This window comes from Zerene cesonia, chromosome 20 (assembly GCF_012273895.1).
Source record: "Zerene cesonia ecotype Mississippi chromosome 20, Zerene_cesonia_1.1, whole genome shotgun sequence".
In the NCBI taxonomy this organism is placed as follows: Eukaryota; Metazoa; Arthropoda; class Insecta; order Lepidoptera; family Pieridae; genus Zerene; species Zerene cesonia.
Window position 1 is genome coordinate 2,215,456 of NC_052121.1, and position 25,696 is coordinate 2,241,151.

Sequence of the window (25,696 nt, forward strand, 5' to 3'; positions counted from 1 at the left end):
AAGTAAAAGAAAATTAAAAATTGTGTTATGGGGCAAGTACATTAAGCACTTCTTTTACTGATTGATTTTTTTTACAAATACAAGTTTTATAGGCTTTTTTTGAATTCCCTACTGGGAACTATGTCCACGACCCCTCGGTGCTACGCTTACGTGTTAACCACTGAACCTAGGCGGTCAAAAGGATGACGAACGATAAAAAGATTAAAAAGAATGTTTCTATTTGAATAAAGGATTAGCTAGATTTACTTATTGTTATTTTATTAAATTGTTTCTGTAATGCGAATTACTTTAATCTTCAGTGTTTTTTTTACTTTAGAACTGTTCATTCATGTTGTTCTGATAATGAATAAATAGTTGGAATTTTCCTTTTATTTGTAATCAATTTTTAAATATTTTTCAATAAATTTTTATTCTTTTTCACTACAAAATAACAAATAAAAGTCATATTTAAATAATATTCTTTTTTTATAATTTTTCATCAATAAATTAAACCATAGGTTCATTTTATCTAAGTTTGAAAATTACTCCGAAAAATAAAGCATTTGAAAGCGATATAACTGTCCTAAATTTCATAGACTAATTTCTGATTATTTTAAAAGTATTAGTACGTACACTACCGTACGTAAAGTATTATATGTATCTATGTACTTAACATAGATTATAAATGTCCGAAATTGCGGGTGAATTATAACTAATAACTATGATTATAGCAGGGTAATTAATCATTTTATTTTCAAGTGACACAATTTCTAGATTAGTGAATCACTCAAACAATGGTTATAATTAATATTCTAGTATCTTCTGGTGATAATCGAATTTGTCACAATGCTATTACGTTTTAGTAAGGAAATCTGTCATTTCGCTTAAATTTAATAGCACAATTTGATACTGAAGTCAAGTTTATAGTAATTGACAATGCAATGTTGGACAAATCGGTAAATGAATTCTGTCAAGTATTGTAGATATTTCTTTAGCATAATAATTATTTTAACAAAACAACTAAACCGCCTTCTGATACTTAGAACTGGACTGAATTTAAACGAGCCCTCCCGTTATCAGATTTCAAATAAAATAGACTCATTCAAATCTATTCACCCAGTCCAAATTTCAGAGGTGACAAGCACAGAAAAAATCGAATTGAAAATTCCCGTATTTTTCTGAAGTCGGTTGAAAATAATACAAACCTAACCACTTTATATAAGTAATCGAAGATCCCAAGAAGCACGATTCATAGGGTTTTAGTAATTAATGCGGTTATAATAACGGCCATAATGGTAAAACATAAGCAATGTATAAAGAACTAGACAAAATTCTTTGACTTTGAGATTACGAAGGTGGTAAATATCTGACACATATAGATATTTTGAGATTGATACCATACATCATAGCAAAATTTTTAGATATTTTTAATACTTATACAAGTATTATATATAGTATATAATTATTGTTTGGTACATTGATATTGAGTATTTTAAAAAACTGTATGTCATGAAGTGATACGAAAATTTACGAAATACATAAAAAAGGAACATTATTCAATATTCTGTTTTAATACATTTTGGATCAAACATATTCTCTTTGTCATCCGTTGTTTGATATACAAATTAATATCAAATCAATTCTGATTAATTTTAACAAATATTAATTATCTTAATTAAATTTCAATGCTTCATATTTATTATCATTAAATACCTAGCTGCTTATATTTTTCCTTTTTCATTCCTATGTTCCTGTGGCAATGTCCGAATAGAGAGATCGTAAAAGTTACTTACTCCTTATAACATCCAGCCGTTCTGAAATCAGTCCGAACAATCAGACCGACAGACAAGAATTCTAAAAAACGTTTTTGGTACATATACCAATAGTAAAACGGTTTATTTTAATATGACAAACATCTTATTTATCATTATAGATTGCATTGAATAGAGAGGGTCGTTAAAACATAATACTATGAAAGTTCAACTGAAAATTTTATCGTCATTTTCAGGTGGGAACTAAATTTACCAGCCTTTCAAAGCTGAGTGAGAAAAGAAAGTAATGTAAGAAATAACTCAATTTGAATGTAATTCGAACTGAAAATTCGCGGTTTTATTTAATATACAGTCTCAAACGGAGAATAAATATAGCAATGGACTTTTATTGTCGTATTTGTTGGCTATGAATAATACAATATAAATACTAAACAGAAAGTCATAGTTGCTAAGCAATTAGTTTTGAAGTCAGGTTCGGTATTATTTGCTTCTGTATTGTTGTTTATTGTTTATTCTCGTATCATTATAAATATACGCAAAAAACATGCATTAAAATTATAATATAATATTTCTTAACTACTCACAAATAAATATGTCACAAATACAGCCGACATTTTGCTAATCATTGTTTAAAAAATGTACCTAGTTCCGGAACATTAAATACCCTAATATTAATTATGATTAATCCCTACTAATAAATGCTATCTCTGTCTGTTTGAATTTTTTTTAATGGCTTAACCACTGAACCGATTAGGTTTTATCCCAAATATCGCACGATAACAGGATGTATGCATAGAATGCCCATTGACTTTCTTTTTCTTTGACTATGAGAGCGCAGCCACGGACGAAAAGCTAGTAATTAATAACAGATTAAGCCATCCTATGGTTTAATACCCTTTATTATAACAAAATTGGAAATGGTGGGACCAGCCTCACCTATGAAATATCTGACCTACTTGGCAATGTCATTTCGAATCGTGGCTTTCTACGGCTATCTAGGCTCGTTAATGTCATTTTTTTTACTATTTCTTCTTGTATTATCAAGAATATTACAGGTCTATACCAGTCGACTAAACGATTTTATTTATTAATATAATATAAGTATAGTTTTGGAAAACTTCATTATTGTTAGAATCGACAGTACAGATACTACTAAATAATAGTTTGTGAGTGTATAAAAGTGTCTAAGAATTTTGGGATCATTTTGCATTTTTGAGGAAATTAATGAGAACATATATTATAAAGATTTTTAGGAGATAGGAAATTCTACAGTATTATAGAAGTGCACAATTAGTTATTGTTTAATTCCGAAATTCGTTAAAAGTTGTAACATAATTTTGTGAGAGAAAAATATGCTTTTTTAAATTCATACATACTGCCACAGAATAATATGATATTGCTTGAATTTCTGAACTAAGTTCACAAGTCAACTCAATAATAAATAATATTTTAATCTCCCTAAATGGCCACTGGTAAGTACTAAATCTCTAACTCGGCCACATTATTGTGTAGTTAAACTTCAATGGATTCTTTATTTAAATCGCGATCGTTGTTTTATTGCTTCCTTAATTAATCGCCAACCCTTTTCCGTTGAGATGGACTGTAAGTCTGTATTTTTGTTTCCTCTGGAATCTAAAACTTAAGAGCTCCCTTGTTGATCCTCAGGATATTTTGTTTTGCGGCATCAGGCACTTGCCAGTATGTTTCACATGAACTATAGAACAGTTATGGTCATGAGCATCATTTGTTAATTGGAATTACAGGAATAAAATAATGGTATTAAAAATATGGGCAGATAAAATGTTTGTAAATCGTCACCTTGAGCTTGACGTCAGAGTAATTACGGAGGATGTTGAATCTTGCTAGATCAGCGCCATTATAAATGGTACTTAAGATTTTCATTGTATTTCTTTATTAACGAAAATTCAAGAAAAGCTTATACCATTTATGGTGGTCCTAAATTGTTTTCTTACTGATTGACATAGGAATTATATTGAGGAAATCTTTTTGGAATATTTTTTTACATGGTTCAATAAGGAATAGAAATCTCTCTGTTCACAAGCATTAAGCTACCCGGCAATTAAATCACAAAACTTTAAGTCGACTTGTGAAATATCTGAGATTTTATTATATATAATAATATGATTATAATAATTTCATGTTAGAAAGTTTTTCTTTTTCATTAATGAATAAATATTTTTGTAATTAATAAGGAGGCTATTATAGAATAGCACCTTATAATAATAACATAATTACAATCTGGTATACAAGACTAATAAGTAATTTTATATTAACCTAAATTTCAAAGAGAACAGACATTAAGTGACAATGGACATTCCATTGTCAATTAGTGTGTGTTAAGGGGAGTCACTATGTTCCTGTGCTTTAAGAATAAAGATTAGATTAGTTCTGTAACCCAATTAGTTTTCTTCAGTTTTTGCAGTAGATCTGTGGTGTCACGGAGCAGGAAAGCCTCAACATTCACATGATGAAGTCGATTTTAATTAACTTCTGGATGTAGAACTAATTTGTCTACGGCGTCAACTTTTTATGAATAAACAACGAAGAAAAACAGTTGTCTCTTGATAAAACTGAAATAAATAAACATAGTACAATATTATTACAATCCGAGTAAACAATCATATAAATTACGATCCTTCTATGAAAGGAACCTTTCACGTTGTTTTATGTTCATATTCGTCTGGGGAATACTTATAGCTCGAACGCTTATCTATTAAAAAGCTAATTAATCAGAAAATACTTTAATAGAAACTGCGAGAACTATCTCGGTAAATTAATGGCTCGTTCCAATGTGAGTGTCATTATGGTGGCTGTGAGATTAGCTGCGTATTATCTGCAATGAAGCGATTATACTTAGAGAATTGCTTCATTTCTTTTAATTCTTGAATTTAACAGATTGAGATTATGAGCTTGAGTTATTTTTAAATGCGCTTTCTTATGTTAAATGACACAACTGCATTAGTCTATCTGTCTGAAATTTGAGTCCTGTCTATCCCTTATATACTGGACATTAGCGGAGTCCCTATTTACTGGGTGGAGCCATTAATTAAAAGAAGAAGAAGAATACGCTCTGTTTCTTTTTGGAATTCCTAATTTTTTACTAATAAACTATACCACCTTCAAGGTGTCAAAGCTAGACTAAATTTAAATGACTGATGAAGGACTACATGGGAGGCATCAACTTGATCAAACAATCTGTTCACCCAATAAAAAATTATGACGTAACAAACACAAAAAATATGCCATCGAATTGATAACCTCAACCTCTTTTTGAAGTTGTTTGAAAAAATCTAAATTAAAACAAATCGATTAGAAAACAGACGTATATCATCTGACCCGAACCCCACTCGCGTTCTTGGGACTTCACACGCACTTTTTATTACACGTTAAGGAAAAAGCATATAATGGAAATTGAATCTTGAAGAAGATATTTTTGATAGCAAATACAAAACTTGAAGTAATTGCATTAGACCCTAATGATAAGGGGATAGGAGATGTCGCAACGAAACGTGCCCGCAAGAGAAGCTGGGCTGGAAGTTATAGTTTATAATGCAGCAATATTACAACACATTACATTTATTTATTTGTATTTTATATTTGCGTAATGTCTAACTTAGATATAGACGTAAATCGTAATAAGACTGAACAACCGGATTTTATCACCGCATATTCAAAGTTCATATTACACTTGAAACTACAGTTTAAAACTACAGTTTAACTTGTCAAAGCTACAAAAAAACAATACTTATATTTTAACTATCTCTCATAACAAACGATTAAAGAATAATACGGTTCAATAACCATCAAACGTCCATAAACAAAGCTCATACGAAAATATAAAATAATAAAGCATTTATTTGATCTCTCGCCAAATATTGGATCAGTGGAACTAATTGCTAGTTCGAATGAACTATCTATACATTATATATAAAATAACATAATTTTATTAACAACTAGACATTGTCCCGGCTTCGCCCGGATATCAAGATTCCTGTTTTATCCCAAGGGAGCATTTAATCGTGATAAAAATATCCTATAACTTAAGTCAGCTCATACCCTGTCTGTATATCAAATTTCATCAAAAGCCGTTCATTACTTTATCGCATTAGATGTAGAATTATTGTGCTGAGTGCAATCTTGAATGGATATATTTAAATGTGAAAGAAAAATCATATGTAAATCAACCTGAATGACTATCGGGATTGCATTTAGAATTGAGCCCCGTGTATCTGGCTAGCAGGAATACTGATCAGGTGATATACCGCTATCGGCTTCTTTTTTAGCCTTTCCCCGTTTGATTGTATTTATTTTTGATTTCGTTATTCGATAACTAGTGGGTTTTGAACCGATTGACATGATTATTTTTGTGTTTGTTAGGAAACTGTTGCCGTTTGGTCTCATTTTAGAATCTGAAACGTTGGTGACTTATTTTTTAGAATGGTTTTTATTAATACAAACTTAATTTGTACATAACATAACATATAACCGAATCTGTTAAATATTAAAGACATGTTACTAAAAAAGAAGAGAGTAAATATATTAGCTGTTTGAAAAAGGCTGCCTAGAACACAATCTCGATTATGGTTATTTCGAGATGTAACTATAATACCTGAATAAAAATGGTGAATAGATAGACTTGTTTTCTAATTTATTAAATATTTCTCGTTAAATAAAATGAGGATGAAACGCTGATGAGGTAATTAAATTAAAAATTAAAATAAATGCTTTACATGAAATATTTAAAATAACCTCTATTAAAATATCGCGTTAATAAATAAACATGAAATGAATTTGCATTTCTCGACCTTATTGTTTTTAGAGGGAAATTAAATAACTTACTTAAACTTGACAGACTTGAATATTATTAGAAGTTTAACTTCGCTATAGGCGTTGTTCTTGTAGATAAAATCTGTTACATAACATAACAATTAAATTAAAATTAAATTAATAATCGGTGTAATAATGACCATGTTTTTTTAACGATTACAATATTCAATTGATACCTAGTTTGAGCCCTTTTTTTAGACGTTTTAGACACTTTAGAGGTTAGGCGTTGCCACAGTTCAGCAAAATGAACGACTACTTCGAATCGTGGCCAGTATATATTAAGTTTAAAAATCGTTTCAATTCGCGAAATACGCAAATTGAAATTTTCTGAAGACATAATTCATTAATATTCATTACTAACTCCTAACTGTGAGTGAAGGAATAAAATTGATGAATGTTTGATTTGTTTATTTATTCTATGGTCTCATATAGAAGGAATATTATATACCGTAGGTACAATTCATACATATTATTTGACGTTATATTTGAAACAGTCTGGGCCACATTCATCAATCAGTCTATATCTTTATTTTGTGTAGTTTCATACTTGAAATCATTTATTTCATTCGTTCAACAGGTTCCTCGAATGTAATTTATTTCAATTTATTACTACTAATTCCATTATGTATGAGGATGGATAGAAACTCGTATTTAATGTTAACAATTTAATATTCCCCTTAAACGTTGTTAAAATTGTATTTAACATTATTTTGCGATACAGAAACTTTATAACAATTTGGCTTACCAATAGGGACTCTCTTAACAGCTATCATCATACTCGAGGGCCCGTTATTTTTTATCGACTTCGAAAGAAAAAGGTCAGTTTAACACGTGTTTCGTTCAGTTTGATCCCGCAGGACTATTTTGTGTTTTTATGATGTGATGTTGATATGGGTTGGTTTTAGTCCTTTAAATTTTGAATGCATATTGTGTGGTATGTGTATTGTTTGATTGCATTAGTTCTTGTAGTAAGAAGTAATGTTTAATTGCAGATAACTCGTTGGCTTTAGACTATTTATAATTTAAATTTAATTAGATGATTAATGATCAGTAATGGTTTTTTTATCAGCATCTAAGAGGGTGCAGTTTCATAGTTAAAGAATAAATCACTCAATCCCTACTAATATTATAAATGCGAATGTAACTCTGTCTGTCTGTCTGTCTGTTACGCTTTCACGCCTAAAACACTGAACCGATTTTGATGAAATTTGGTATGAAGATAGAACTGTACTTGTGAAAGGACATAGGATAATTTTTATCGCGAGAAAAGGGAAGAAAGGGTTGAAAGAGGGGATGAAAGTTTGTATAAAAGTTCGTTATTGTCAAACCGATTTTGATGAAACTTGGACATGGAGCTAAACGTGGGAAAGAACAAACCATACTTTTTAATGCGAATAAAATACGATATAACCGAATTCTACGCGGGCGAAGCCGCGCGCGATAAGATAGTTTACTATATATGTAAAATCGTAAACACCGCTGCATTACGCTCTCGCGGGTAAGCTTCCATGTTTGCTTACGAATGAATGCTGTTATGTTTTATGTCGATAATTTCAAACGTCGGTCAGGTGCAAGTTTTGTGTCGACACGATCGTGGTACAAGAGACACAATAAAATAATAAATGAGAATATCAAAAAAAAAAATCATAATCGGTTCATCTAGTAAGTTATGATCCACAAATACAATCGAATTGAACCACTTTGAATTGTTTTAAGTCGATTAAACATTAATATGATAAATATTAGTTATTTCACTGTTCACACAAGAACGCGTAACAAGTTGCCTACTTATTAACAAAAACATTTACTATGTTTCAGCAATAAGTTAGCGAATTCTACGTTCTTTAGCAAAACTATTACGTTCGCCCGACAAGCGACAAATAATCCTGTCACACACACGTCATGTTACAACGAATACGGGGTATTACAGGCTGATAGATTGCGCGCAAAGTGCTGCCGATGTGAGGAATATATTCAATTAGGCGGGCGATGTATAATTAAAATGTTATTGGTTCTTGACACGAATGTGAAAAATTATACCATGGTTTGTAGACTGTAACGAGAGGCTAACTCGTAATATAGTTATGAAAATATTGATTTATGTTTACTGCAAGGGAAGTTTTCTTGACAATTTATTTGGTTTTCGTACACAGAATTGTTTAATACATGATATATAATCGCCTAAGATACTATAATTTAATAAAACATCTGAAGTTTGAAGATTACACGTGTTATAATGAAATTAGGGGTTGGTTTTTAAAAAGTTATAGACATCAAATGAAATACGCTTATTATTTGTAACTTATGGAAAGGAGACAAAATAGTATTATTTATGTTATTAAAATTATGTAATATAATACATAAAATACAATTTGATGTGATGGATGTACAAATTGAAGATTTCCATTGTGATTTCAGGTTAATTTTCAAAACTGTGCGTATACAAGTTGTCTCAATTGCGTCTGTTATTCTCTAAGGAAACGCTTGGACTATGGTAATTTGATAGCTATATACTATATGAAACGTTATTGTTTTGAAAGGGTTAAGTGATTTGGTTGAGTGCGTTTATCCTTCATTGTTTTTATTGGCATATATTGGGTAATTTCCGTGGGAATTTATTGAGGGAAAATATATTTTATTTAAATGAAGGCTTATTTTATTCACTGGAGAATGGTGTTTAAAATATAAATAGATAATATAACTACTGAATTGTTTGAATCAAGATGAAATTCATGTCACATATTTAAGTCGAGTGTCACTTGGTGCTGTGAAAAAATCGTGTTCTTAGCGAACGCAATCATAGCTATACAATGACATTATATAATTTTAATCTTACGGGTTTGTACAGAAGTGTGTGAGAGCGACTCGTGCTTGGCCGATTTTACTACAATGGATTCTATACTTGCATAAAGCATGATTTTAGCTTATTTAAATAAGTCCCTTTTAAATATATTCGAATATTATAACAATATGATGGTTAGGGCTAACCTCACATTTGAGAATTTTCCTATTTTAATAATACCTTTATTTGGTTTTGAAAAGTGTAGCAATTTTTTATGATTTAAGCGTTTAACTGAGAAATGTATTTTTTTATAAGCACTCATCGTAGGAAGAGCTTCCAAGAATATTATAAGGAATAAAAATCATAAAATTTCTTTCTTCAATAAAAGCATATTAATCTCCAATGGATTATCGCCTCCTTGAAGTCTATTATATTATGGATAATATATATTTATCTATAGGATCATACGATAATTATCAAACTAAAAAGTACTCCATAAAATTAGTTACAAAACAAACACAGTCATCAGACGATAGAAATAAATATACGCGAAACGATAGAACATCAGCTTGAATGAAAATTATTTACGAAGAAAATGTCAATTGGGCGAAATAATTTTGAACAGCCAGCAAATTTATCAAAGGAATTATTAATAGGAGGTGAAAATTTTTAGAGGCTGTTAACGTGGAAGCGACGACATTGATAAATTTTATCGGTTTTCTTAACAACCAAACCTATTATGTTCGGAGCGACGCTCGAGAGGTGTTTGTAAGACGCAAAAAAACAATTTTACAAATGGCAGGATCTATTTAACAGCTTTTAGGTGATTGTGTCTGTCCAAAATCGTTTCAGCGATGACCTTTATGTCCGATGAGTATGTATAAATATCTCCGTGATTAATATAAGTATGATATTTAGAATTAAGTAAATCTATGTAATACATATTAATTTGCTTATTCCAACTCATTTTAAACGTAATTCAAATTCCTTAAAGAGTGTGTGCATCTTATGAGTCGTGGTATTTAGACAATTAAATTTTACACAGGTGATTGCCGCTATTTCAACAAATAACAAAAAATCGAAGTAAAGCAACGGTATGCACGGTCATAAATTGGATAGGTGACCAATTTTGCAGTTGTGAATTAGATTAATTGTATTGCCTACTTAGAGGAGTTCGACTTTTACTTTACCTATTTATTAATTTTGACATCTACCATTATTCAGTAACATCTTTTGCCATAACGTAGCAACGCCTAGCCTCTCGGCCACCCGCCACAGTAATCGAATTTCTTCTACTCTTTCGGTTTTATGTCCCTAAGGGACACCCCACGCCATCTATTAAGATAATTAAGAACCATCACAACGTATACGAAAGATTATTTCAATGATTACAATATTTTATTGATGGAACGCGTCCTTTGTTAAATTTGATTTTTTAGTTTTATAGCATTGAAATGCTTTATAAATGAGACATTTTAAAAGAATAGAAACAATTTCAATTTCAGAAATAGAAATCTAATTTTACAAATAATGCAAATTTATTACGTACTCGTGTATAATGAAAAGTCATTCGTAAATTAATACCTAACATTTAACAAGGCTAATTTACTGAGTGAAACCACGCCGCCCCATAACAGTTTAAACGTATGTTAACACAATTTAGTATGTTTGTTTCAGATACAATACTGATCCGCGAATTAACTTGGTGCTTTGTATTTTATCTGAAGGTGAAGTTAGAATATTATTTAAAGCGCTTGATTTTTATTATCTTCTCTGAAAGGATTAGGTTGTGTTAGAATTAATATTTTATTTTTTACTGGCGATTTTAAATAGCAATGTTTAACTTTGTAGATTGAATGTTATCCGTTTGTCTATGATTTCGGTGTTTTTAATTAGATGGAACAATGTTTCATCAAAATTGAAAGTGATGTGAAACATACAAACTTTTGACTCTCTTATCGGCATACAGTACAGTAACATAAAATATAAATGTCATCATTAATGTCCATTGTTTGACAGTGTGCTGATATAATCTGTGGTAAGTTGAAATGACATATTGAATGACACTTCGACATAGTTTAGATCCTTTTTCAATCTTTAAGTTTGAGAACGTTTAATCTCATTCAAGTATAAAGAGAACATATTCTTATATCTTCTTCATATCTTCTATATATCTAGCTGTTCGCCCCGGTTTTATCCGTTATGAAACTAACACAGTTTAAATCTTTTCAATCTTCATGTTTGATAACATTTAATCTAATTCAAGTATAAAGAGGACATACAGTAATCTTTTATATATCTAGCTGTTCGCCCCGGCTTCACCGTTGTACATGTATAGACTGTGTGACTCAATGTAATTGCAGCTATCTAATGGTGAAAGTATTTTTGAAATCGGTTTACCCGTTCATGCGTGATGGCGTGGGGAACCAAGAACCAAGGGAAATAGAGATTCATTTTTGGATACATATATAAAACATGTAATTGAAATTAATTTATTACATTTACGAAAATATGGGTTAATGTCGTCAGTTCTGGCTCCGTTGTTATATCAGATTAAAACCTCATCGGATCATGAGAAAGACGAAACAGAGAGCTTGCACATTCGTGCACTGTAATACCGGTTGCGTTCGTGAGTACCCCTTTGAGATTTGCTGTTGCTTCTACTAGGTATCAGCGATAAGAAACTCACGTATCAACTGCAATGCTAAATACTATGCGATCCAGCTAAGAATAGGAACGATTAAGTGCCATCTTGCGACTTCGTAGACGTTTATTCAATATATTTTCATTTCATATCATTCCTTCTATGAGTAGTGGAGGATTAGTGGTTAAAACCTCAGACTTCGATTAAAAATGTGGGAGTCTAGCACGCTTCGGCACAAATTGGGCCCGCTCGCGTCGGGGAATTACCACAGCCCCAAAGAAAACCGGGGGCACTACTTGTGCGTATGTTCATGGTCGGTGGTGATCGTTTACCATCAGGGGAACCACCAGCTCAGATGCCCAAAAAGAAGTGACTAAAAAATCCATTGTTCGAAACGGTGATGGAAAATATCACTGGATGGATGGATAATATAAATTCCTCAGCCTCTTAATAAAATTGTACAATTATTAAAGTGGAATAAAGATTTATTTATTTATTAATTATGTCGCCAATATCTTAAATTTTTCCTTCATATGGGTTTCTTTTGAAAATAATTAAAATAACAAAAAATTGCTTAGCGCAATCGGTCCAGCTGCTCGTGCGTGATGCCGTGACTAAGAAAATAAAGATTCATTCTTATATACCTATATTAATAAAGATAATACGTTTAGAAATTAAAAACTTTTCAACGGATTTTAAACGCGATTTATTCATTATATTATTAACCCGACGTTTCGAACACTTTACAGCGAGGTCTCCCCGTGACCACGCTCGCTGTAAAGTGTTCGAAACGTCGGGTTAATAATATAATGAATAAATCGCGTTTAAAATCCGTTGAAAAGTTTTTAATTTCTAAATGTATAATACTCGCGTGAAACCAAACACAAGAAAATACTAAAGATAATACGTATAAAAACTTAATGAAAGCTTTTTGTTAATTTTCTCTATGTGTGTCAAATCTCACACGTTGATAGAAATAATGCATCAACCGTTGGCATAAATGCTATGAGATGTCTACTATTTTTATACACCCTTTCCCAAACGGATAGATAAAAAGATATTTGTACTATACGAGTTAAAGTTCAGAACTACACCCAAACAAACTGACGAATGAAATCTTCAAACTTGTATGTTCCTCGCGTTTGTGAACATTATTTTGTTAGCATATTTATAACGCTGTTTCATTGTTAACATACCGGGGCGCTTGCGATACACCGAAAGTTTCATTCGAACTTTGACAAGCAATGGCGTCCGTCGCAAAATGAAAAATTTTTCAGCCATGTAAAATATTCACGGTGCGAATTCCGCGCCAACTCCTCTAAGTAAATAATTTAAAATTCATACGCTGACAACTTTCAAATTTTTGGTAACGAACTCGACATAAATATTTGGGAACACTTTGGAGTTCTTTGATCGAATTATTTGTGATGAAGTGGCTTCGTATAGTTTCTTTGAAACTTTGGTAATATTTGATTTAATAATAAGTTGAGTTTAAAGATAGTTTTATAGATTTTTTATAGCCCGTTTTATTTATATGATGTAAATATGGCAGCTACAATTATCTCTTTTTGTTCGACACTGTCTAGTTTTGCAGCTTTTCCTTTGCTGTATTAACTGGTAGAGATCGTTCAATAGCTTAAAGTCCTCTCTGATTAAACTTCTTATGCTGTATTGTTATATATATATCTTTCTTTTATTTATTACAATATTATATGTAAACGTTCTAGTTAGTTTTAGGTTATTCCGATTTACTGTATTTATTTAAATTTTTCATTTCATTAATCAATTCAATAAATGCATTAATAGTACAAAAGTGTTAATGCTTTAATGTACATGCTGAAATGTATATACAATATAAGACAGACATGTAAAAATTATATAGCCTTTATATTTACATAATATTACATAATAATATTATTTCTTTATCAGAACATTTTTCAATTTTGCCGTTTTTGTTAGTTGTTTTGTGTATTCCTGTGTATGAATAAATTATTGTCTATGTCCCATGTCTATGTCTTATTTACGTTTAAAATTATTAATTTATTTACATTGTACAAGACATTATAAAGTAAATACATTTTAGTGCAGTGTAATTGTCATACTTCAGTAGCAATTTAATACAAACTACTTCATTCCGATTGTTAAGCAATTCAACTCGCGTTTCTTCACGAAACTTGTAATTTTAATCAAAACGTATGCAAATTGGTTTGGACGGCTGCCAGGAAAAGTATTGTAACTTCTTGTTTCTTGAAATATAACTCTGCTCATAATTTCTATTGGCGCAGCGTCAAGTCGTGACCATCAAACTATCATAGCATCTTTCATCGCTTCGCTTATTGCTAATAACAATTGAATAAGACTTTTCATAGCATTTTTATTGGCATGTTATTTACAACCATATTTTCTTAGTCATACGTCTTGAAATCATTTGAGGGGTGGAAGGTAAATATGAACGTACTTTACGAGGTATAAACTTGGCCATAACTCTGTTGTTGTTCTTGATAGCGATAGGAAAAGCGTCTTTGAGACAATATTATACAAGTGATCGCAGTTATCTGATCCTATTACTGTATAGATAGACACGTATCTTTATAATCAGAATTTAAAATATAGAACACTTTGTGTTATCGTTTGTTATTCGTATCCGTTTTTAAAGTGCTGTTGTCTATTTATTTGTTTGTACTACTTTTTATCGTAAAGTACAATTGAATTGATATATATACTGTGTAATAATATAAGTTGAAGAGTTTGTTTGCTAGAACGTGCTATAATCTCGCAATCTACTGGACCAATTTCAAAAATTATTTCCCGTAGGACAGCTACAATTTTTCAATACAGGCTTTATGTTAGTTTTTTCCACAGCTTCTCCTTGACCACCAGGTTGTCTGAAAGAGATCGGTGCCTTAGCGATAAGACCGCCTGTTGAGGTCGTGAATGTTTATGTTTTAATGTATATATATATTTTTTGTTACTTTTTGTTATCATTGGTGCACAATAAAGTGTTTTTGTTTGTTGGTTTGTTTGTTTGTATATGCAACACGGCTAAAGGCCTGCCGAACTTACCGCTACTTGTCCATAAATATGTTTTTGGACAAAAAAATAAAAACAATCTAAATCTAAACATTAAACAAAAATATCATCAAGAGTCAAAACTATGTTCATACCTTTCATAACAGTTGTACAATCGTCTCTCGCTACGTGCTTTACTGTCATTCAGAAATAAATGTCTCAAGAAATGGACCGGAGTGCTTGCTTTAAAGCGAAGAGGTGAAATATAAATGTTCTTGTTGAAAACCATTTCGACCTCAACACAATCACTCAGCACTCACATCGACCAGCTACTAACAATAGAGGGCGATCGCATTTTCCAATATGTACGATGTAGCCACAATGAAACCGGCGATTTTTACTGTTACCTATAGGCGCTATTATTTATTCACAATCTTTCTCGATTTCTAGCGGTTTTCAGCGATGTAGGAGCGCTGAATATTCTAGCGAAGGTTGGGAATAAAATGCTTTAGACATTGCTTCGTTCCATTAGATATTTATGTGCTTAAATGATAAACGATGTAAGCGCTTTACTATTAATTAAGATCATCTGATAATTACGGCAGCTAAGATGTTATGTAAGACCAATACCTTCTAATAAAGTCAATGACATCAGCACATGTGCGAAGCATCGCACACGTTTGCCTGGAGACTAACGTTATATAGAAATTTGTGGTCAAAGTGATGACTTTTCAGATGTGTTTTACTTTATATCATAATGAAAAACCAATTTGTACAGGGAAATTTTAATCATTCTATAGGTATGTTTTTCACCATCATCTCCATGTTCAGATACTTATTTATTTCCTTACTTATCTTGTAAAGAAAATATAATGTGTTACTTGATTTTTCTCTCATGTTTAGAGTTCCGTACCCAAAGGGTAAAACGGGACCCTAAAACTAAGTCGTCCGTTTATCTGTCTGTCCGTCTACCTGTCATCTGTCTGTATCTCATGAACCGTGATAGTAAGATTTTGTAGTATTTCTGTGTAATATTTTTGGCGATTTTTCAATCCTTGATCAAAATTTATCTAATATGTTGTAATAAATACTTATGAGTATTACACAATAAAATGAAAATGTCACATCTTAAATGTCAAAACTCGAGCAATAGAACACACCTTCGAAATGGTCGCTTATTACAATATACGACGAGGCTTGAAAAATCAGCCCTTAACCATTCTTAACGATGTAAATTGGAATTCCAAATACCGTAGACGTCGTGAACAACGGTTAGTATTCATATGAGCTTATCTCTCCCCAACAGGACGGCACCTAGTTTTGAATATACATGAAGTTGGGAAATTTTAACCCACTTATGGGTAGTGCCCGTTGAAGTTTACTCATTCGTATGCATAATATAGTAAATTGTAAGATGTTTCGTCATCGCTAGTTCAAAGTTTGGGAGTGTTTTATTGTACGGGTTGCCATTTCTGCAATGCGAGGGCCAACTTTTTAGTATGTTCTATTTATAATACCGGTTGCTTAACAGTTTTGTTTTATTGTACCCCTCACAATTTTTATTTTTAAAACTTTTATGGAAACTATAATGAAATATTCCCTATATATAACTTAAATTAAAATTACATACTATGATTTCTGTATTTTCTGATAAGTTACACAGAATTCGCCAGTAATTTTGATGACAGAATCTGGGTACAATTTTAGACTCTTTTTTTATGTCATCGTCGGCATGGTAAGGATCTGCTGTGTCGCCCGATGGTAAGCGCTACCACCGCCCATGAACATTTGGAGAGGCGTAAAGTTGATTGCAGATCTTGCGCCTCTATAAATGGATTATATTCGCAAATGAACTTTGTACCTCAATGTATTTCGTAATAACAATTCAATGAGGTCAAATGTATTTCTGAAATATGTTTATGCTGATTCTGTACCAGTAGTGTACATTTTTTAAAGAACTTATAAACGTTTTTGCATTAATCAGATTATCTGTAATAAAGGTACGTTTTATTGAAGAATATTTTATTAAAGTGGGTTTAATAGTGTATTTCTTGCCGAAATTCTAGCTACGTGTGTAGATTTTATAGCTACTTTCGTTTACTTATTACCTTCCTTCCACGTACTTTCGATTACTAACTTTGTGCTATTTTTTGAAAAGTTTCTTTCCATATCAAACGTTTGTTTTGGAAGGTCTTCAACCTTGAAGTCGTTAAACTCAGAAGGTTTTTTTTAAAAAGCATTACGAAGAAAATTGTTCATGGTATAAATTAAGATAAAATGAAAAATAAGAAAAAAGATACGTCTTAGCTGGCCCTGCGATAATATTTGCGCTGCACCTTAAAAATTGTTTAATACTACAGCTTTCTTTGAGCATATAGGACAACAAAATACAATGTTTCAATTAAAATAGGCATAAATAACATTAAGTTATATTGATACATTGAAACGGGAACAGTATTCATTCTCTGCTGTGAGATCAAACGGCACATTAACAGTTAATAAAGATGTCAAAAACATACAGATTAATTGCTTTAAACAACGATTTCCCGATAAAGTCCAACCTTATAAAGCATTGTCAAAGCCACATTAAAATGCCTCTGCTCAGATACGGTAATCTTTTGGCAGGGTGTCGCGCCAAATGCAGTTAAGTTAGGCTTTTGTCACACTCGAGTTGTTAGAGTACAAAGTACAAGGGTTGTTACATAGAGGAAATTATAGTACACTAACAATACTAATAAGTACACTGACAATTTTTGTATGTTTCGACATGCGTCCATAGTACGTTTGAGATGGTGATATGATACATCGATTTATGTTTAAAATGTACTCTAAAGTAAGCGAGGGTGGGCCAGAGGGTTGGAAATATTATATGAACCAATGATATCACAACATTTGCCACCGGTAGAAGGTAATTCCAATCGGAATGATGATGACCTAGTTATAAAATTCCCTATGTCACGCTCTAGTGTCCTCATGTTCTCTAGCCTCAAAGATCATACATAGCTTTGCTAGATTGTGACGTGAAAGCAGGACAAACAAACACTTTTAAAATCTTAATAATTAATATATATTATGACATAAAAAGAGTAAAATCTCTTATATGGGCCTCCATCTATATAGGCAGTACTGAGCGCAATCGTAAAGCTCTATTGTACTCAAATATCTATCTCTATTTCATTCAAACATTAGCATCAATTGCAATGATAGTGTCAGTCAGTTATCATTGCGTTAATATACCTTATTTCCCCAACATATATAAACAATTCTCACGGTCCAAATAGTCTTGTAATGTTATATATCGAGCCATGAATACTGAGCAATGGTAATAACGAATGCGTCTGGTATGGTACGCGTGTGAACACTGCCTTAGGGCGGCTTGCTTACCAACAGACCACATAGGGCTTGTTCACAATGAGAACTGTAATTAGACGCTAATCGTTGTTTTTTTCTTGCTGGAGAATGATTGACGAGATCTTGGTGTTTTTTCGCGTGATTAGAGCGAGATCAGAGTATGGTTTGTCATAATATATTTTTATTGAACCTTTCTTTTATTTAAAAGTAAAAGTATGTATAGTTTAATGTTATCTGTGGTAAAAGAAAATGATTGATCTAATGTAAAGTTCAAAGTATTGTATCGAATAAAATCGACACTTCAAAAAATTATTCGGATGAAGAATAAAAAGTTTTTATTTTTACTTTAAGTTTTTACTTTTTAAACTTATGTGTTTGCCATATAACATTTATATAAAACATCGGATGTACTATTAACCAGTTATTGGCTTATATTAATCACTCTTACACAAATTATCACGATGCAAATCATTTAAATAAATTCAGATACAATTCAAAGCATTTTATTGAAAAATGCGTTGTGTTGGATTAAACAAAAATAAAAAACCCGGTTATATTAACTTCGTAACTTAGTAGAGAAATTCAATTTTCTGTATAATATAGTAGTTACTGAGCTGGAATTTACATTCAATCTCGAATGCTACATTCAGAAACCCTTTACTCTCGACATAAGAACTTACCTCCGAAGCAATAAAAATAACAATGTCATACATTACCGTAAGTCTAGAATAAGTAATGATTTCGAGAGAACGGTGTATTTGAATCGCTTTAAGGGTTCAACGAGACGTTTAAATAGATATGAAATATCCCTAATATTATAAATGCGATGGTAACTTCATCTCTTTTTCGTCTCTTTTCACGTTTAAAAAACGGTGTCGATTTGTATGAATAATTTCCGTTTACGTGGAATTTTCAGGATATAATCCATCTTATGTCCATTTTTAGGTCTCAAACTATATTTACCACTAGGCACAATGGAATTCAAATCGATTGAATGGTTAAGATGGGAGGCAGAGACAGGCAGAGAGTTATTTTTGCACTTATAAAATAATTCATTGCGATAAGTTTGCTTTGTTAGTTTTGAAATATTTCAATTATTTGCGTTGTCCATACACTGCCCGGTTCTGGTGCATTATTGAATTTCATGGAAACGTTCTGACGTTTTCTATTGAGAGAAAGGACTGTGTTCCTTTTGTTTCATCCGAACGGTACACTTCTGCTTTGATCGAGACTCATAGTTTCTGCCGACTTGCAAAAAGAGCTTCTATATTGACACAAGACACGTGTTTGTATCGCAGTATCGTTGAGGCTGTTTCGATTTTCTAGCGTCTTTGACATATTTAAATGATATAACAAACTATAACAACGTTAATAAGAGATAATATGAGTAATATCTTATCATATCATGTTGTCTAAAGCCATTCTGTAGCTCTGCTTAAGACAAGTTTTTATGCATACATTAATTAAAAAAGTGAAGTCCCGTTTCCCTTAGTGGGGTATGGGGCAGATGATGTACATCTGTTTCACTGATCGATTTTCTTTACGGACGAGTAGGTGATCAGCCTTCTATATCCTGCCAGACCGAGATTTTTTTTTGCGTCCCCACCAGGATTTGAACCCAGGACCTCTCGGTTCTACGCTCATGCGTTAACCACTGTACCAACGAGGAGGTCCATACATTAATTACTCTATTCTAAAGACGAGATCTCATATTATAAATAACTAGCAATCGCATGTGGTTAAGTTTGCGTTTATATAATTTTATCTATAAATTATTTTATGAAATCGACGTCAAGACAAACGACGAAATTTCATTTCATCTTTCAATTTCAAGCACACGCACAGAAGCTATACATGTAATATATGTATATTGCGGAGTACTAGTGCGTTTTTTTTAATATTCCAAGTTTACCGCCTTGTAGCGTTTCAATTTCTTTCTCCATTTCCAAAAACATAAAATTAAAAAGATTTTACAAAAGATAGCTTTAAAACCCCAGTTTAAAATATGTTTATTTCATTTCACTATTTAGCAGAAAAACATAGCGCCAGTGTAAAATGTCCGACTCCATTTATGTGATGAATATTTACGTTCAGCCTGCATAATATTTTTATAAAATAATCTAGCTTACAAATAAAACGTATGCGGATAAAACTGTTTTATGGTTTAGAATGTTTTTCATTTGTTTTTCTGAATATGTTCTGTATTAGCAGAGTTTTGTTTATAGTTAACCAATTTATGCTATAATCGTTATATAGTGCAGTTGTGAATAGAATTTATTGTACAATCGAAATACTGTTTTGATACCATATAGATTCCCTTGTTGAAGTTATTGGTTTAACGAATTGCGTTATGTTTTGACAATTTGCAATCATGAAAATTTAAAGATTTGTGTGTTTTTATCTTTTTGTATGTTATTATTTACTTTTGTATTCAGAAATATGTGTACTTATGTAAAAATCTAAATCATTATCGTCAGTCCATATTTGTTCCCACTGCTGAGACACAGGCTGCCTATGAGGGTCCTATCCTAAAGGGTAATCCACCGCTCTGGCCCAGTGTGGGGTAAACGATATTAAGTATCATTAAACTTTTCAACTCCCTTACCATTTCTGTTGTCTTTGGACATTTCGATCTCTTAACGGTGTTTTTTGTAATAATGTGCAAATAAATTTAAAAATCCATAAAATTTTATTTTTTCTTATTTATTCTAGTGTTCTTGTGAACATTTGAAACAGTAAACAGCTCTAATACCAACTCTGTGTTGAAGCAGAACTGAAGGCACAGATTATATAAAAGCTATCGAAGCGAGATCAGGTCACAATAATCAATATTTCTGTATTTTATTTCAAGCAAACTTGAATATTTTAAAGAGAAAATACAGGCGTTATAAATCTTGAAAAATACCATCGTAAATAAAGCGTTGATTTAGGCTATAGTTAATCCTGAATTTTAAATGACCAAGTAGGTGGTGTTTCTTTTAGTCTTCTAAATCTTTTAGTCAGCTTGTGTTATTTTATTTGTGTCAGAATTCGCGATGGATATGTGAAATATTAATTATTTAGTGGAACGCTGAGTATACGTTCTTGTAGTGAGTAGATAAGACTTATCAATCTGTATTTTACTTATATATTTATTACGTTTAGACATGTGAGATAATTATTATTTAGTGGAAAGCTGAATATACGTTACTTCAGTGATTGGATAAGCCTTATCAATCTGTATTTTACATATATTTGTTATATATTATACTTACGTAGTAACTTAATAATTTGTGATATAAGTATAAGTGGATGCTAGTCTTAAATCGATCTTAACATTTAAAAGCACGTGTGTATACTTTTCTCTGAAATGAAGGGTGTCGTCAACGTCGCTTCAGTGAAACTTTTAGAGTAATATTTGATCTTTTGAATAATATTCCGGACATCACTTTTATGTTTCTGTATACTTATATATATAAAAGAAAGTGGTGTTAGTTACACTATTTACAACTTAAGAACGATTTATCCGATTTGACTGAAAATTTGTTCAGAGGTAGCTTAGAACAGGGGGACGGACATAGGTTTTATCCCGAATCACACGGGGAATCCCATGCGAGGAAATCGTTCTTACGACTATGCGGGCAAAGCCGCGAGCGAGAAGCTAGTTTAACAATAAAAATTTAGAACGATGTAAAAAAAACACAGAGAGCACATGACGAAGTTAGCAATGACAATTCAATATCTATATTTACATTTTAGGCCATATCAAAGATAAGGACACAACATGATTTTGTGTGACATAACAATTGAATAAACCAATATTATCTACTGAATATTTAAAATTTATGGTTTATCTGTGCATAAGATTCTTAGCTATGTTTGGAAATGGAAGCAGCCGTATCGAAGATATGCAGGTCCAGATATCAGGCAGTATCGTAGCTAAATATTCGACCTTTTTAACATATTTTTAATTTCAATAGCATGTTCCATAGGGATGGGAATTTTTATTCAAATAATGGAAATTTTATTGAATTCATTCAAATGAATTTGCTATTTATAAATCCTTTTCCATTTATCATTTGTTTATTTCATATTACGAATTTTGCCTGATTAGGTAATAATACAAGTATAATATGTTCAATATCCATAAACATTTCTTTAGATCATTTTACGGGTACAGAAATATGTAGAGTATTCTTAAAGAGACTATCATTAATTCCTAAATACTTTTACGCAACGTCATGCTTAAAATATATATGTGATGAGGACAAAATATTATTAATCGTACTTTTATAGCTATATGGTACATTCTTTATCTTATTAAAGGAAAAGTCATTCAATATCGATAGAGTATCTATACTATTGTTATTAGAGTTAGTTTGAATGTGTTAATCTCAGGAAATTCTCATTTTAATTGAAACTTGTCGTATTGCATGGTCCAAACTACCGATCAAGGATATATGACTATGTAACATAAAGTTATGAACAATAGAAGAAACAGTAATGAAAAATGAAAATGATATGCCTCTTGTTAATGTTGCGAAGGTCAGCGAAATTCATTGTTTTCTTACAATAAACCGATAAGACAGCTTTCCGATAAAACCTGCAAGAAATATCCTAAGAAAATATCCGTTACAAATGTATCAGTTATTTTTTTGTACTTTGATCAAATATTGATTTGACACAGAGAACATTCTCGAATCCGAATATTTCTTACAAACTAGAGGCTCATCCCGGTTCCGCCGTGATATCAAGATTCCTGTTTTATGGCAAGGGAGCACTTCATCGGGATAAAAAGTACCCTATCACCCAAGTCACCTCATACTCTATCTGTATACCAAGTTGCATCAAAATCCGGTAAGCAGTTTCAGCGTGATTGACGGACAAACATCCAAACAAATAAATTTTCACATTTATAATATTAGTGGGATTATATATATCTATCATATTTTTATTTATGTTTATTAGGAAATAAGGAGATGTTATAAATGTGCTTCATCTGCTTAAAATCATTGTTTTATAATATTTAAATGGCTTATATGAAGTCTTTAAATTGAAGCTCAATAAATTTTTATTTATTATTTAAACTATGATGTTTTTTGTAATACGGACCTGATCTGATCTGATTTTTACTTATGTTCAAATGCATAATTTAATTTTAGACTATCTTTATTTTTCTTATTCGGTTAGCGTTGCGACGGTCGATATTGCCCGTCTCAGGGTTGCCCGCAAATAATCTATTACTATTAAGCTCTATTATAGGAATTTTCGTCCACCAAGATAGTGCATAATTTTATTATCTGTCCCGTGACGAAGTCCGTCTGTCGGAAGGCAGCACGTGTAACATATAATAACTTCATTCTCAAATGAAACGTCAACACAAAAAACTAAGTAGCCTTCCATTCATTTAGGCAGCAGAATGCAAAATGGGATATAAAATACGGTTCTTACGATTCAATAGCACGCGTAAGCGATGGGCTGCCAGATGTCACGAAAAGTTACCTACTGGTTTAAGCTCACCCTTTCTTAGTTAAAAGCCTCTTGATGTACACCCACCCTTGATCTATGGCGTTTCAGCACTCACATTATGTATCGAGAAATTTATGCGAAAGTATGGGGAGGTTGCGTAAACACTTTAGCTTCTCCTGCAAATAGATTCAGATAGAAAAATATCATATTGTTGAAGATCTGGTTGGCATATTCTGTAAGAATTTTGAAAAATTTAAGAAAATGTTGCAGTTAATAATTTAGTATTGTAGAGAAAACTTCGACTGAAGGACTGAGCCAAGGATTGAGTCAGTCAATTAGGCTGGTGTTCAAGGTCAAGCTGACAGATGCAACGTTTGAATATCCATGAAGCGTTAAAATGACGCGTAGGTATTAGCGTGTGCGGTGCATAGGTCATACGTTTCGACTGCACCGACAGTCTGCGTGTGGTCTACGTGACACTTAAACCTGCCTTAGATAATTTTAAAACAATTTACGACATGGAAATTAAAGCGCTTCCAGCTAGGTATGCACTTTTTTATTTACTAAGCGATATACAACATGTTTTTAAGTTGTATAAAAAATAAGATCTATCTATATCATGCCATAAGTTAGGTTATTTTAATCCTGATTCGTTCATTCGCGATCGATGGAAGGACGACCAACAACCTTTTATACCTTAATGTTTATTCGGAAATAGCCTGACGAGCTTATGTTGCGTAAAATATATTTAACAAACTCTACCACAAATTAAAACAGAAATATTTATTTTATATATTTGTTTATTTATTTATTATACTTTATCGTTCTAGAAAAAATACAAATTGAGTCTTTTCCTAGGTGACATTGTTACAAATGGCTAAATAGCGATAAGACCGCCATTTATTTATTCAATTACAATTCTTATAGAAGCATTCCCGAATTGTCATAGTTTAACATTTACCTCAGGCTCGGAAGTCGGAAAGCAGTTTCTACAGAGAAGAGCCGGCAAGAAACTCTGTAGGTGCTCTTTTCAAATCATGTCTTTTATACATTTTTATATAATATGTATTAATAATGATGATGTCATAAAGAACTGTTCTGTGGTTGTTAAGTGACAACATTCGATGGATTTTTTATGTAAAAAATTTTTTTAGCATTATATTTGAATAATATTACCATTTTTTGCTGTTTCTCTATATAAACTTCCAGTGTGCCACATTTCTGAATACTCCGTCAGCGCAATTTTCCTAAAAAGGTTTACAAATTTTTTGCTCCACATATTCATATAAAGGTTAATATTTTATATAATCTAACTGCCGAAAGGGAAGCGTGCCCAAATCCCAATACTCATTAGAGAGGGCAAAGAAATCCGGTCCCTCGCTTAATCAGAACGAAAGAATCGGTCAATTGCGAGTCGCTACACTAAAGGTTGCTTACAAATACGCAACTACTTAAGAGCAATTGCAAAAAAGGTCACCCATCAAATTTATGGCCGTGGGAACGTTTGCTTATCCTCATTTTTTTTATATTTTGTTATAGCGGCAATGGAAATACATGGTCTCTGAAAACTTCAACTGTCTGTGAATACTCACACATTTGTGATACCACAATCACGAGATTCAGACTGGTGAAAGACAGACGGCAAGCTAAACAGACAGGCAGACATACGGACATGGAATTCTTAGCTTCAGTTTTACACTTTGGGTACGGAACCCTGAATAGAACTTAAAAAATCGGATGCACCAGTTACATACCTTATACGCAGGATCGACAATTTCAGTTCAATGCTTACCCAACCTAAACGGTTTTGAAGTTATTGGCGTAATAAAAACATAATTTTTTTGACCTTCCTAACCTTACGTA

At 31.8% G+C, this 25,696-nt stretch overlaps 1 protein-coding gene across 1 annotated transcript in view; it reads left to right on the forward strand.

The window, feature by feature from the left end:
* The window catches only part of LOC119835139, a 39,140-nt gene that overhangs the window by 523 nt on the left and 12,921 nt on the right, over positions 1-25,696 (forward strand). The gene's annotated exons all lie outside the window — the stretch shown is intronic.